Source organism: Trichosurus vulpecula, chromosome 4 (assembly GCF_011100635.1).
Source record: "Trichosurus vulpecula isolate mTriVul1 chromosome 4, mTriVul1.pri, whole genome shotgun sequence".
Taxonomy (NCBI): domain Eukaryota; kingdom Metazoa; phylum Chordata; class Mammalia; order Diprotodontia; family Phalangeridae; genus Trichosurus; species Trichosurus vulpecula.
The window spans coordinates 394,198,463-394,213,888 of NC_050576.1; positions in this window are offsets into that span (position 1 = coordinate 394,198,463).

The window sequence follows — 15,426 nt, forward strand, 5'->3', positions numbered from 1 at the left end:
ATCTTCTAGGAGAAAAAGGTCGCTATTTCAAAACACACCACTGATCCTCTTCCCTCCAAACAAATACTATGCAAAGGAGAAGCAATGATATGAAACTCAAGGCAAGATCACACGAATTATGGGGCCAGTTCCCTTCCCCTAAGAGGATGCATAAATTCATCTTTCTCAAAATGTTTCCTGTAAAGAAGAAGCCTATCCGTACTTCCGGAGTTGCAGTCTTAATCCTCTATATAGGCACACAGACTGGAAGCTTAAAGTTTTTCATTGGTCTGCTTATCTGATGATTTACATCTGGCTGTGCAGTGAATTCATGTAAGCAAGCCTGTTTTACCCCACATACAGATACAACTATTTCACCTATTCCCAACATATAATCCTGTGGCTAGACATCCTATCCATATACTGTTTTTTTGTATGTTTAACTACATATCCCACTTACTGGAAGAACTCAAGCTCAGAAAGCTACCAGTCAGATATCTATTAATTCTTGGCTTCCTGGTTTACCAGTTCCCGCAAGCTGACCTTATTATCTCCCCTAGCATGCTTCTGTCTTTTCTATTCAGTTTTGCTCCCAAAGAGTCCCAGAATTCTTGAGAAGGTCTCTAACCCATTTTATCTCTGAGCCTATAAATTCAGAAAACATAAATAATTTACTACCTCTGCTAAAATATGAGATTATTAATACCTTGTAACCTGGCTTCTGTCCCTACCATTCTACTAAAACTTATTTCACCAAATTCACCCAAGACTTCATGGCTATATCCAGCAGCCTTTTCACAGTTTTCATCCAGCATTTTATATTGCTGAGCCCCTCGATTTCAGTGCCACTACCACCCATTACCTCTACTTCAATCATTCATGAATACTCCTCCTAACTCCTTCATTGTTTCATGTTCCTCTTATCTCCTTTCGAAAGCATGTGTAGCTCCCAAGACACCGTCCTTCATCCTTTCCCCTTTTCTCTCTACTTTTTGTCCCTTGGCCAATTAGGTGGTACAGTGGATAGAGCATTTGAACTTGAAGTAGGAAGACCCAAGTTCAAATCTGGCCTCAGACACTTACTAGTTGTATGACCTTGAACAAGTCAGTTAACTTCTGTCTGCCTCAGTTTCCTCTTCTGAAAAATGGGGTAATAATAGCTTTCCAAATGAGATATTTGTGACATGCTTTATAAACCTTTAAAGCACAATAAAAAATGTTAGCAATTATTACTTTTTTATTATTTTTTACTATTATATTATATACTATATTACTATTATATTTACTATTATTTTATATACTATATTACTGTTATATTGATATTTTAATTATTTTTACTATTATATTTATTATTATATTATATACTGTATTACTATTTTATGTATTATTATATTACTATTTTATTATTGGCTATTTAACTATTCTTATAGTTTTAGTGAATACCTCTATGTATCCAGCTTTGATCTTTACCCTGAGCTCCAGTCTAACATTTCCTGCAGGTAGCTAGACATCTCTCACCTACACATATATCTAGCACCACAAACTGACTGCCTTAGCCCCACATCTTCCCCACCTTGCTATTTGCCTATTTACGGTAACCACCAAATTTCTGATCATCCAGGATGGAGACCTCAGAGTCATCTTTTGCTCTCCCTCTTCCTCACCACTTACATCTCTTTAGTTGCCATGTCCTGTTCATTCTCCAGTCATGATTCTCTTCAAGAACAAATGACAGACAACCACCTCTGTGAAGAGAACATAGGAGCTGCCTCACTGGGACTCAACTGGAACTGGCTGGTTGGGCAACACAACTCTTTCTTTCTTTGTTCCTTCCTTTCTTTCCATTCCCTCTGTCCACATAGGGTGTCATACCCTTATCTGTGGGTGCTCTGCCCAAAGAAATATAAATTTTGGTCACTGAAACAGTTTTTTCTTAATGACCCACCTTAACCCCAAATCACTCCGGCTCTCATTAATTGGCCAACAATAGGTCCCAGGTCAAGCCCCACTTGGTTATTGTTTGGGCCCTGAGTGGCTTAGAATGTTTGTAAATAGTAATTGTTTCTGATTTGGTCAGAAACTCTGAGGGTTTTCCCCTCCCAGATTGATTTTTTGACTAGACAAAGAGGCCATTCTGTGCCCCATTTATTACCTAGTCTTAATCACTGAATGGGCAGTTGCTTCAATCAAACTAAGACCTGTTAAATGCCTTAGCTTGAAAAGTCCAAGGTTTCTCACTGCATCCTGGGCCATGTCCAATTGTCCTCATCTATATCTTGCCACTGGACCCAGATGGCTCTAGAGGAAAAAGTGAGGCTGGTGACTTTGCACAGTCCTCCCTCACTTGAATCCAATTCACTTGTATATCATGGTGTCACTTCCCTAATGTCACAGTCCTTTTCAAGAACAAAGAACAGACAAGAGCAATCTATCTTTGTTCAGTCATTTTTCAGTCATGTCTGACCCTTCATGACCCCATTTGGGGTTTTCTTGGCAAAGATACTGGCACATTTTGCCATTTCTTTCTTCAGCTTATTTTACAGATAAGGAGACTGAGGCAAGCAAGGGTAAGTGACTTGTCTGGGGTCGTACAGCTAATAAGAGTCTGAGGCCAAATTTGAACTCATAAAAATGAGTCTTCCTCACTCCAGGCCCTGCCCTCTATCCACTGTGCCCCCTAACTGCCCACTTGCCCACGCCTCTTGATTTTGTCCTCTGCTTCCCATTTCTACTGCTACCACTCTGGTCCAGAGTCTTACTACCTCTTAACTGCACTACCACAAAAGCCTGCTAACGAGATAAAGCAGCACAACACAGTCAAGAATAATGGATTTGGAGTCAAAGGACCTGGGTGGAGGTATCAGCTCTGCTACTTAAGGCTGGTGTGATTGTGGGCAAGTAACCTAACTTTTCTAGGCTTCAGCTTTCTCAACTGTAAAATGAAGAGGTTAGACTAGATCAGCCATGTCAAACTCAAGTATGAATGGAGGCCCCTCAACTCTATATAAGGACCCTTGCAAATCACATACTGACTTAGAAAACTACCTATTAACATTATCTGTGGTCTATTGTATTTTCACATATTTTATAAAACACTTCCAAATTAGGTTTTAATCTGCTTCAGGCCATACTCAGGAGTGCCACAGGCTGCATTCAACCTACACATTATAACAGGTTTGACATGTATGGACTAGATAACCATCAAGTCCCTTCCAGTTTTTGGCCTATGATTCTCTTCCATATCCAAACAATCCTTCGTACCACTGGCCAAATTCATTTCTAATATCCAGGTCTGACAAGATCAGATTGCTCAACAGCCTTCAAAGTAGCTGCCCAGGGTCTATTTTTATCTCAAGATAAAAATAATTGCTTAGCTTCACATCTAAGTCCATTCACAATATGGCTGGAGACAAAATGAACTACCAGCCATTCTGCCATCTAATCCAGTTTACCTCCATATCTTTATGCAGGGCATCTGTACCTCACGTCTGCAAGCATTCCCTCTACATTCCTACCTGGCAAGCTCCTTCTCTTCCTTCAAGGTCCAACTCAGGTGCCAAGTCCTCCCTAATACCTCTTTCCCCTCCCCCTAGCTAAATGTGATTCCCTCCTCAATTTTTTTTTCAGGGCTTCTTAAACTTTTTCCACTCAGGACCCTTTTTTGAGGTTTGGCAGTGTTCAATGGTATTGCACGGCCTGAGGGCATACACAGCACAAAGTGCGCATGCTTTGTGTTCAGAACCAAGGCTGCGGTAAAGTTGTGCAACGTAAGACCTGCCAAAAGCACCTTGGATTCTCTACACTTTTGATTTTTAATTAGTTTTTGGTCATTGTATATTTAGAAACCTTTTACTGTTGCTAAATTTTTCCATTCTCAACCACAGTTTAAGAAGTACTTTGGTCCTCATTACAATTCACATTGTAGCACATACTTGTTATATCTGTCTTTTTCCTCTCTCAGTAGATAATTGGGAGCCCCTTGATGCTAGGGACCGCATTACTTTTTATCCCAGGACATAGTGCATTTAATAAACAATTATTGAACTGAATCAATTCCTGTGCCTTGGCTTGGGAACTAGAAAATGAGTCGTCGGGTTAATTTTTAGGTTTCCACAAAGAACCAGGAACCCACTTTGTGCTTTTCTTTCTTCTTTAGACCAGGTAGTGAAATAAACACTCCCTTCAAATTGCTTCTCCTTGCAAGTAATTCATCCCACCCCACTCCCTGGTATTTCCATTTCAATTTCCACACTAGTGATTTAAGGGCCCACACTATCTAGATTTACCTTATTACTACCTGGGCCACCTAACTGTTATGATTTATTACAAGGCTAAAAATAAAAGAATGATTTTCCGAGAGGCTATCGTGCTCTCTCTCTCTCTCGCCCCCTCCCTCCCACCCTCCCTTCCTTCCTCTCTCTTTCTTTCACATTTTTCTATCCACATTCATATCCATAAATCTCAAGGCACCACAGTGATTCATTATTTAGGTCCACTTGCTTCCACAAGTTCTTTATCCTTATACCTGGGTCTGCCAACGTGGCACATAAGAATTCCTTACTAGTGGTGGAGTAAAGTGGGGGAGGGGCTCAAGTCACTTAACTTCTCTAACTTAGCATTAAGACTTGTACAAGAATCAGCATGTTGGGCTCAGAAATTGTTTGAATCCTTTGGAGTTTTTGCATCACTTTGCATAGATTTCTTGAAGAAAAGTAGGGTAGCCAGATCTACTTGGTGAAGGGGGCTGGGTCTTGAAAGCAATCAGAAGATTGTTCCAGGAATTTTAATGGCTCCTCTTCCCCCCAATAAATTATGATCTAAATGAAGAGATCCGGGAGAGAACCCCACATCTCTAAAGGACAGAGCTGGGATATACATCACAAGAACCTCTCTCAATCAAAAACCTTTATAATTACTTCTTTGAAAGAGATATGTTTGGCCATGGGAGGACAGAAAAGATGAGAGAGCTCCCTGGGCATCTGAGTCCATTGATACCATCAATCAGTTTCAGACTTCATATCAAAAACACTACATTTGGTAGCTTCTTAGAACTCTCCCTCTGTATCCGTAGTCACGTGGACCATCAAAATATTGGAGGGGTAACTGGAGACTGGCAAATTTTTAAGCACCAAGGAAACACTTATCACTTGACAAGCCTTGGCACTTAATTCTTGCTTTGTACCTCACCTTCACAAAAAAAATGGTGCTGAAACCAGCTTTCTCCCCTCCCCCTTGAGTTACCCAGGTAAACTCTGAGAATAAATCACATATTTCCTGAAAAGCACCCACCTTCAAACAGGTGTGACAGAAGAATCAGGTAATGAGTGACTTGGAAGGTGGGAAAATTCCAGCCTACCTTTTAACTCTCTGTGCTTCTAAGAACAAAAGAACCCATATAAAATAGTAACAGTAACAATTAATAACAATAAATAAAGATAACTGGCATCTATATAGCAATTTAGGTTTGTAAAATGTGTTCCAAACCATATTATCTGATTATATGATTATATGGTCCTTACAAAAAGCCTGTGAAGTAGATGCTATCATCAAGCCCACTTTACAGATGAAGAAACTGAGAAAGGTTAAAAATGTGTCCAGGGTCACTTACCTAGTAAGCATTTAAGGCAAGATTGGAATTCAAGGTTTCCTGACTCTGTCCTTCTCCCCTACGCCAGCTAGGTGGCTCACCCTGTCTTATCTACCAACAAGCACTGATTAAACCCCTACTATGTGCCAGGAACTATGCTGGGTGAATCAACAATCCAAAGACCTTGTACTTCCTCAGAGTCCAGCGCAGTGCTCTGAACACAGAAGAACTCAATAACTATTTCTCCCTGAAAACATCCTTCTTAAAGCAGCCACGTGTAGATGAGTCAAGGCAAAAGCTCGAACGCTGTCTCAGGACCAAAGAGAGCAACGTCTGCACCATAAGAGTCAGGCCTTCTCAGCTGAGAGATGACTCTTTTTGGAGCAACAAGTGAGAACCAAAGGTTTAGTTACCTAACGCATCTCTTTCTCATCACCTGCCAAAGACAAGGGATCCCCAGAGTCCGACAACATGAGACCCATGGGAAGCCAGGGGAGTCGAAAGCCAACAAGTGCATTTCTGTTTCAAAGCTGTGCCCTCCCTGAGTCCCTGAGACCCAGCGATGGTAAATAATTTAACTTTGGAGTTGCTTCAATGTGTTGCTGCCATTATTTATGACCTGTCAGCGGGTTTCTTATGAACCCCTTTGATGAAGCCATATGAAAACGAGAGATACTGTGAGCGGCAGATCCCACCGTTCCCTTTTAAAAGATAGGCTTTCAATGGTGGGGTGATGTACAACAACCTTCCTGTCACTGGGGTAGAGAGGGCACAGCCAGCATCTGACTGGTGGCTATGCTTTTACTCATCGAGGTAAGTAGCTCAAACGCAGCATGGTAGAGACGGTCTCTTTGAACTCCTTGTTCAAAGGCAAAATCCCTGATCACAGAATGCCCTGGATTTTGGAATCACCACCAATTAGCTTTATTAGGGCAGCTCCCAACCTGACAGCCAGAAAGGCTGAAACACCTTGCACCTCAGGGGCTCAAGCTCAGAAAACCATGGCTACGGACAGGTCACCAGACTCAGAGAGAAGAAGGAAACACGTTTTAAGAGTATGAACAGCAGCCGCTTTTAAAGTGGCACCAGAAGTCTTGACCTATATCATACCAGACTTCCTTTTTTTGCCGATTCTCTGTCTCTAAACCATTGTCGCTGTATTAGACTCAGTTTCAGAAATTAAAAAAAGAAATTGTTCCGAATCAAAATATTAAGCACTCATTTCAAATCTGTTAAGCACTGACTTTAGAATGGACCTTGCTAGGTACTAGGAGAGATACAAAGATAAATAAGTCAATTCTTGCTCTTAGGGAACTTCTATCCAGTAGACAAAAACAAAACTTATCTTCAGATAAAAGGGGAAGCTAGATGGGGCAGTAAATAGAACATCAGGCCTTGAATCAGGAAGATGAGTCTCCCTGAGTTCAAATCTGATCTTAGGCATTTACTAGCTGTGTGACCCTGGGCAAGTCACTTAACCCTGTTTAACTCACTTCCTGATCTATAAAATGAGCTGGAGAAGGAAATGGCAAACCACTCTAGTATGTTTTCCAAGAAAATCCCAAATGGGGACACAAAGAGTTGAATACAATTGAAAACAACTGAAAAACAAATACAGATAAAGGGAATGTGAAGTATAATTAAAGCACAGGAACACAACATGATGTGAAATTAAATGTAAAAGAAATCAGAGAAGGATTCTTCATCAGTCTTTTGAAGGTTATAAAAAGCAACCAAATCAAACCAGTGACTTATTTTAATAATATATGGAGTGGTGTTTTCCCCCTGTTGATAATAACATACATTGTACTACTACATAAGATCACAGATTTATGGTTTAAATGGAATTGAGAAGTCATCTAGTTGAACTTCTTCAGTGTACAGATGAGTAAACTGAGATTCAGAGATCATACCCACAGTGACAAAGCTAGGATTGGAAACTTTGAAGCCAAGCCCAGCCCAGCAATCCTTCCTTCACCATATACTACCGTCAAAATTCAATTCAGTACTTTGATAAGTACCCCTTACGATAAAAAGGAGGTTTCCTTGTGACCTTTGTAGTGGTGACTCTGTACCTTTGGGCTCAAATATTCTAACTTTCCATGACTGGGGAATATCATGCCCTCCCCAAGGGGAGAAATCAACAGCCAAGTGATTAACCTATGACCTTGTTTTTGTTCAGTTGTTTTCAGTCATGCCTGATTGTCTGTGACCCCTTTAGGGGTTTTCTTGGCAAAGATATTGGAGTAGTTTGCCATCTCCTTCTCCAGCTCATTTTACAGATGAAGAAACTGAGGTAAACAGGGTTAAGTGACTTGCCCAGAGTCACACAGCTAGTAAGTGTCTGAGGCTGGATTTGAACTCAGAAGCATGAGTCTTCCTGATTCCAGTCCTAGCGCTCTATCCCACTGCAGCGCCACCTAGCAGCCCAATCTGTACTCAGTTGGGCACAATTGAGTGGCGATTACTAAATTTATACATAAGAATATGTGACTTAGGAGCTAAAAGTTCACTGATCAGGAAAATTCTCAACTGGTTGAAAGTGTTTGGTATTGAAACCTGGACAGTCCTAGGTGTCACCTTTTATCAAGGACCTTGACAAGCTGATGAGTGTCTAAAGGAGAGCAATGAGGAACCTCTAAACCATCGCAGATGAAGATCACTTGAAGGAACTGAGAACATTTAGAGATGTTTGGAGATGAGATGATTTGTAGTGCTGGGGAAGGAAGGCTACGTTCAAGGATCTGAAGAGTGGACATGTAAAAAGGACTTATAATTGTTCTTGATTAATTCTGGTCGGCAGGACTAGAAATAATGAATAGAAATTACAGAGAAGAAGCTGCTTAGGCAGCTTATATAATTATATATATAATTTATGTATATGCATGTGTATATATATATGTGCATATGTATATATGCATATGTATATATGTGTATTATATGTGTGTGTATATGTATATGTATATGTGTGTGTGTGTGTGTGTATATATATATATATATATATATATACATATATATGTAATTAGAGCTATATGCTAGGTATGGTGGCACATGTCTGTAATCTCCACTGTTGGAGAGCTGAGCCTAGTGGACTGCTTGAGCTTGGGAGTTCTGATCTGCAATAGGACTAAAAGTGATTGAGTGTTCATATGGCACCACCAGTCTACCCAAGGAGGGGACTGGCCCATGAAGGGCCAATTAATTTCTAGCCTGAGTGGGGGAGAGAGAGCCAATTAAATTAGCCTAAGGAGGCTAATATACTAAAGATATTCAAGAGAAAACCTGATCAACTTGTTTTCAGGTATGGGTTAAACAAGATGGCCTTGGAGTAATTCAGATGCTATGTTTCACAGTAGATACGAATTTTGCATAGGGTGACCTTGGCTAAGTGAATCCTAAAGAGAAAAGGAGAAGAAAGAGGCCATTATTTTGGGGTCACAGAATAGAAAAGATGGAAAGAACCTTAGATGCCATCTAGTCCAACTCATACTTGATCAAGAATAAACTCTAAAATATGGGGGGGAGGGGGGAAGTGGTCCAGACTCATGTCCCAGAGGTCCACAGTACCTCCAGAGTGAGAGATAACCCTCTATATCTCATCCCTGGCCAGCAAAGTGGTGTAGTGTTATAAAGAGCTGGGCCTAGAATCAGGAAGACACAAGTAAAAATCCCGTTTCATATACTTACTATGTGTGTATGTACTATGTGTATATATAATATATATACATATATATATATATTATATATATATACATATATATATATATACTTATTATGTGACCCTAAGCAAATAACTTAATCCCTGTCTCAGTTTTCTCATCTATAAATGGGGATAATAATAGCATCTACCTCCCAGGACCAAATGAGTTAATACTTGAGCATTGTCTGCCAAACCTTGAAGTGCTATGTAAGTGCTAGCTATCTTATTGGGAAATTTTTGTTTGTTTGTTTTCCCCCTCAAGTTGAATTCAATTGGCCTCTTAATAACTTCCAACCACTGACTCTAGCTCTGCCCTCTGAGGTCAGGCAGAACAAATCTAACCCCATTTCCCACACAACAGCCTTTCAAACGTGTGAAACCAGATCCTACGTGTCTCCCCACTTTCCCCATTTAAATACCTCCTCCCCCCACCTCATTCCAACCCCAACTGCCAAGTTGTTTTGCCTGGCAAAGGAATCCCTAGTTTTTTCAGTAAGTCTTTACATGGCACAATCTCAAGGCTGGCCACTATCCTGGTCACCATCCTCTGAATAATCTTCAGTGCTGGCCAACATCTTTGAACTGTGGAGCCCCAAAGGGACCAGAGTCCACCAGATGTGGCCTTAACAAAGCAGAATACAGCAGACCCTCATCACCTCACACCTAGAATATTGCATTAGCCTACTGGTCAGTCTCCCTATCTCAAGTCTCTCCCTACTTCAGCCCATCCTCTATTTAGGCAGCAAAGTGATTTTTCCTAAAGCCTAAGTCTGACCATGTCACTTCCCTACTGGATAAATTCCAGTGGCTCCCTAATGCCTCCAGGATCAAATAAAACTGCTGTGCCCTTCATAACCTATCCCCCTACCTTTCCACTCTTCTAACGCCTTATGGTCCTCCATGTAATCTTCCATCTAGAGACATTGGCCTTCATCTATTCCTCAAACAAGATACTTTATCTCTTGGTTCTGGGCATTTTCCCTGATTGTCCCCTGTGCCTGGAATACTCTCTCTCCTCCTCTATGTCTCCTGGCTCTCTTTAAATCCCAGTTAAATCCCACCTTCTACAAGAAGCCTTTCCAGATACTCCATCATCCTTGCACCTTCACTCTGTTGATTTTCTCCAGCTCATCCTGTAGCTAACTTGTTTGTACATAATTGTTTGCACATTGTCTCCCACTGGACTGTGGTGAACTCCCGAAAAGCAAGGGATTGTTTTTTGACTTTTTTTGTTTCCCCATCACTTAGCACACTGCTCAGCATGTAGTGAGCATTTAATAAATGTTTATTGACCGACTGATACTATGCTTCTCTTAATGCCATCTAAGGTCTCCTTAGCTGTCTTGGCTACCCTATCCCAAGAACAGGATGTTCCTGAGTCCCAGGAGAATTCTGCTGTGCTCATCGGACCTTGGGAAAATGCTAGGTAGGACATTTCAGGAAGTTTGGAAGGCTCCAATTCTGAGCTAAATAGAATCTGGGAAAGGGAGAAACACTTCTGCTATCCTGAATTTTATTATTGCTGTTTCTCTAAAGTACAATTTCCCGTGTACATGAATGTCCAAATAAAATCCCGTTTGTGGTGTGGAACATGGAGTAAAGGGTGAAGGAGGGACTGGATGTCAGAGCCAGACCAGCCGTGCCTCTGGTGGGGGAGAAGTGGAGGTTCAGGGACCACAGTTAATAGCACAAACAGAAGATCGAGCTTCAGTTGGCTCAGCTGCAAGGAGCCAGAAATTACTCATTTTGTTTAGATTTCAGCATGAGGGAAGTACTGGGCCAAGGGCAAAGGTTCCCTGGGTCAGTTCAGAGAAGAAGTCAATTCCCAGGAAGGTTCTCAGTAGGAGAAGCCTAGGCTGGATCTCTTACATGCAATGGAAAGATCACTGGCTCTGAATTAGTAGGGTTGGATTCAAATGACATCTCTTCTTTAATTCCCCTTCCCTCCTCTGACACTGCCACCACCCTGGTGCTGGCCTTCATCAACTCACCCCTGGCATGAGCCTTTTGGTTGGTCTACCTACCTTAAGTTTCTTCCTATTCCAGTCCATCCTTCATTCAGCCATCAAAGAGATCTTCCTAAAGCATAAGTCTGTCCATATCACTCTCCTGCCCCCAATCTCTTTCAATAAACTCTAGTAGGGACAGCTACTAGAGTGAGTAGAGCACCAGCCCTGGAGTTAGGGGGACCTGAGTTCAAATCTGGCCTCAGACACTTGACACACTTACTAGCTGTGTGACCTTGGGCAAGTCACTTAAGCCCAATTGCCCTGCCTTCCCCCCTGCAAAAACAAGCAAAAAATAAGTAAATTTTAGTGGCTCCCTATTACCACTGGCATCAAAAATAAAATCTTCTATTACGCTTTTAAAACCTTTCATAACTGGGCCCCTCCTACTTTCCAGTATTCTTACACCTTTCTCCCCTGGCCTCATTGCTGTTTCTTGAACAAGACACTCTATCTCCTGATTTTGTCTTTTTTGTTTTTTTACCGGCTGTCACTATACCTAGAATACTCTCTATCTTTCTTTCTGCCTTTAGAGTTCCTTCAAGTACCATCTAAAATAACACCTTCTACAAGAAGCTGCTCCCAATTCCCTTTAATGCTACTGCCTTCTCTCTGTGATTATCTTCAATTTATCTGTATGTATCTTGCTTGTACATAGTGGTTTGCATTTTGTGTCCCCCATTAGAGTGGGATCTCCTTGAGGACAGGGAGGGTTTGCGCCTTTCTTTGCATCCCCAGCACTTAGCACAGTGCCCAGCATGTAGTAAACACTTAACAAATACCTTCTGATTGACTCTGATGCATCTACCTTGTGTGACACCTTGGATGCATTACTTAACCTCCCTCAACCTTAATTTCTCCATCTGTAAAATGGAAGGAGTTGTACTAGATCAGCTCTGAAGTCCCTTTCATGTGATTCTATAGAATTTAGCTTACTAAGTGTTTTCCTCACAAAACAGTAGGTTGAGTATGTATATAAAGTCATGCTAGGTGGTGAGGAGGATACAAAGGTGAGTTAGCCATGCATGGCACCTGCTCTCCATCAGGAGGGAGAGGTAGGCAAGGAGAGAAGAAAGGGAATACGTGGTGATCCCAGCCAGTCAGTCTGAAACTGGTGGTCGGGGAATGAAGAATGGTGATTCCTTCAGACAGAGCCCTGTGTTTGTCCTTTGCCACCATGATAGTGTGGGGTGTAGTAAAATGCCAAAGACTTACAAAGGCCAGTTAATTCATAAAGAAGTAGTTTTTAAAACAACTTGTTTTTGTTGGGACAATAGCTATAGCAATGCATATATATGCGCAGGCATATACATGTATATATATGCTATACTAGATGTTAATGTGTGTATGTTTCTGTATACAGTGTATGTGAGTGTGTGTGTATGCAGCACACACATATATACACATATATGTATATATACATATATACACATATGCACATATACACACATATATATACACACACAAACACACACACACATATATATATATATATGTATATACACACACATATACACCTAGGACTTTGCTATGGACAATACTGTATTGTGTGGACAGAGAGATGAACGGATGGATGGATATATGGATGGACAGATAACATATATATATATATGCATATATATATGCATATATATAAGCCTAGGACTTTGCTATAGCCAATACTATCTATATACACACACATACACACTGTAAGAGAGAAAGAGAGAGAGAGAAAGAGAGAGAGAGAGAGAGAGAGAGAGAGAGAGAGAGAGAGAGAGAGAGAGAGAGAAATGTCCATAGTAAAGTCCTGGGCTCAAATTCTATACAGTCTGTGTTAGGAAACAGTCTCAGAAACTCCCATTTCTTCCCCCACTCCACTCTCTCTACCAATTTATCCCTCTAGTTTACTAATTTTCAGCACATAACAGTATCCTCTATTACTGCAGGAAAATAAAGCAATGTTATTAATTCACCAAGGCTCTGACCTGAGCTCTCTTCTCTCTAAATACTCTCTCCCTTAGTGATCTCATCAGTTCCCGTGGGTTCAATTAGAAACTCTAGGCATTTAACGCTGAGATTTATTGATTCAGTCTTGAACTAATCTGAACTCCAGTTCTATATTACTAACTGGATACTCCTGTTTAGCATCTCAAACTCAACTTGTCCAAAAAAGGAATTCACATATGCTAACCTCCCTCCCCCTCCCAATCCAGCCCTTTTCTAAACTTGTGAATATTTGTTAATGGCATATCACTTTCAGTCATCCAGGTTTGCAGTCTTGGTGTCAAACTTGACTCTTTGGTCTTCCCCAGATTCCAGGTCTTGTTACCCAACAGTCCCTCTTCCCTCTCTCATCACCTTTATCTGAACTATTCTAATAGCTTCCTAATTGCTCTTCCTGCCTCGGGATCCTTCCTTCTCCAATTCATCCAACACAAGCTGACAAATAGATATTCCTGAAGCACAGATCTGACCATCTCACACACCCCCTCAGTGCAAAAATCTTAAATACTTCCCTATTGTTTTGGGATAAAATACAAAATTCTTAGTCTGGCATTTAAAACCCTTCACAATATAGCTTATCTATATGTCTGGTCTTATTTTAAATTGTTCTTCTTCCATTACTTACTGATCTATTCAACCGTACTGCTAGCAGTTCCCCATAGACTAGTTTCCATCTCCAGTTTGTGCGTCTCTGACACAGTCTGGAATGTACTCCCTGCTCCCATCTGCCCCATACTATCTCTAGCTTCTTTGAAATCTTAGCTCAGATGCCACCTCCTACCCAAGGCTATTCTTGATGGCCTATTAGTCCACCCAGTTATCTTCTCTCCCTCATGAAATTATCTTTTTTTAAATTATCTTTTATTTATCAACTTGTATACATATTACATGAAAGGCAATGTTGCATATCAGATAGAGAACTGGCTTCAGAGACAGAAAGACCTAAGTTCAAATCCCAACATTGATACTTAAGAGTATGTGACCCTGGCTAAGTCATTAAACCTCTTAACATCCTCAGGCAACTCTTTCAAGACTGAACGAACAGAGTAGGTACATAACTGCAACCATTGGGGAGTTTACAATTGAGGAAACTGAGGCAGACGGATGTCAAGTGACCCGCTCAAAGTCACAGAGCTAGTGTCTGAGGCCTGAATTAAACTCACATCTTCATGACTCCAGGCCTAGAGCTCTATCTACTGTGCTAAACAGCTGCCTACAGCTTCAGAGACACAGAGATATTAGTGACTTGCCCAGAATCACACAACTAGGATCTGAAGCAGGATCTGAATTCAGGTCTTCCTCATTCTAAGATCACTGCAACAACTGGATGCCTCATTTATCTGAAAAAGGAGAGCAGTCCTGTGAGATAAGGTTGGAAAGGTGGGCTAGATCCTCAAATGCCAAGCCAAGAAATGTGTCATTACAGGGCTTCTGCTTTGAGATCATCTGATCAGAACTGTGCATTAGAAAGTATCATTGAGATTAGTTCACTTCACTGGATAGAGAAAGTCCCCTCCATAACATAATCTGAGGAACCATAAGAAGGTTCTCCTCCAAAATCTTCAGACCCCTCCCACTCAGTCTTCAGTAGGTGGCATTCTAACTTAAGGAATTCTTTTGTGTTATTAGAGTAATGCAAATACTCCTCCTGTGAGGAACACACTAAGCTGCCTCAGCACAATTAGCACCTGAGGAGAAAATCTGATAAACTAATTAACACTCTATGACATCTCTCTGAGAGCAGGACCCTAAAGAAGAAAGCATTGAATGAGCATGTACTGAAAAAGAAGTCAGAGAAAAGGTGGGTCCTGCAACTGGCCAGGAAAGGTAGAACTGAGGAGGATAGGCCTGTGGGTGTTTCTCGGCGGCAGAAGGGGAACTGGGTCTAATTAGAGAGACAGAATGAGGGAGTGAGGACTGGAAGATGGCACCAAAGACACACTGCACTCACAGCAAAAATTCTGCCTTTCTTACTACCATTTCAAGTACGAACACCAAGACATTTATCATTCAAAGTGACTCCTGTGAGGAGAGGTTGCCGCGCTTGGTCTTAGTTTAGAAACAGTTCTTTGTCTCTTGCACACAAGACATACATTCTTAGCTTAGATTTCCTTGCTTGTTCAAGTTCCTTGCTTTTTTTGGAAACAGAGATGGGGGAAGCCCTAGCTGTG